General features: G+C 45.6%; 1 protein-coding gene across 1 annotated transcript in view; it reads right to left on the reverse strand.

The window, feature by feature from the left end:
- The window catches only part of DEFB123 (defensin beta 123), an 11,853-nt gene that overhangs the window by 1,342 nt on the left and 9,033 nt on the right, over nt 1–1,478 (reverse strand). The window lies entirely within an intron of this gene.

Raw genomic sequence — 1,478 nt, forward strand, 5'->3', positions numbered from 1 at the left:
CTGGGATGTTTTCTCAATATTCAATTGCTCTTGTATATAAACCTTTTTCTTATTCACAGATGAGTCTCCCTGGAGTTGTTTCTCTAGTCTACCCGGACTGACACAGCACCCCCTCTCAACCAAGCAGTCTCTCCTTTCTGCCTTCAGCCTTCTTCGGTGACCCAGCTCAGAGCCCCCGTAGCTGCTTTGTTTAGCTCTGTTAGCTAGAGCCTTAGCAGCAGGGTTCTTCTGTCCCCACCCACTCTGCAGGGGGCCTTCTGTGTCTCACCATCTCCAGTGACAACCCCTGACCTGTGTGTCAATTCTCTTAGGAGGTTCCTTGTCTCTCAGCTCTCTTCCTGCCTCTTTTGTCTTTGATTTTCACTCCTTTATTTCTGAAGCAGATGAAGCAGCATACATAAGCAACCACCTTGTCAATTTGAAGTCACGATCCTCCCCAGAAGTCCATGGACTGGCCAATCCCTTCGATGGACCATCATCACTTCATTTGCATAATCGAGGGTACATTCACCAATTCCTGCAAGGTGAGCCTCATAGATAAATCCCAGGCTGCTGTCTCGTGCCAGACAAAAAGTATCAAACCCTGCCCTGGTGGTGCAGTGGTTATACGTTGGACTGAGACCTGCATGGTAGGCAGTTCAAAACCACCAGCAACATCTAGGGATAAAGACTGGGCTTTCTACTCCTGTAATGGTTCCACTCCCAGGTGGCTTCAAACTGTCCATCTTGGTTAGCCGCCAACCACTTAATTGTTGAGGCACTATGGCTCTTTCTTGATGTCCTACACTCCAGTATTGGAACCCAAGGCAACGGCGACGTCACTCCATCTGTCCGAGCCTCAGATAGACAATGTCTATCTTTTAGGTTGGCTGCAAGGGACATATGGAACAAAGGATACAGAGCCTGGCATCTGAAAGTGCCTATGTTCACTCTCACAACTCTCTCTAACCTAGCTTTCTCCTCCTTAGCTGGGATTGGGTAGACCAGTGTTTCTCAAACATTCTAGGCTTCGGACCTCTTGCATTCTTAAAAATGATCAGGAACTTCCCAAAGCTTTTGATTATGTGGGCTCAGGGTTGACAAACATTTTTTAGCACATATTTTAGACTTTGCAGGCTACACAGTCTCTGTCACTGCAGAATGAAAGCCCCCATCGATCATACATAAATGGTTAGGGACAATTGTGCTCTAATTAAACCATGCTTATAAAAGCAGGGGGTGGGCTGAATTGGAATGTAGCTTGCTGACCCCTGGTATAGGTTGTATCTATTGATATGTACCATATTGAAAATGATAGTGAAGAGATATTGTACTAAAAATGATCACAAAAAGAGCTACAATTAAAGTATTGCTGGGATGGACATTGAGCCTCTACTCAAGGACTCCCTCAATGCAAGAACACTTTGTTCTAATAACCTGGCATTCTGTGATGCTCACCTTCCTGACACTATATTGAAGACAAAGCGGGTACGTAAGCA

This window comes from Echinops telfairi, unplaced genomic scaffold, assembly GCF_000313985.2.
Source record: "Echinops telfairi isolate 266 unplaced genomic scaffold, ASM31398v2 ScPeMD7_5592;HRSCAF=6446, whole genome shotgun sequence".
In the NCBI taxonomy this organism is placed as follows: Eukaryota; Metazoa; Chordata; class Mammalia; order Afrosoricida; family Tenrecidae; genus Echinops; species Echinops telfairi.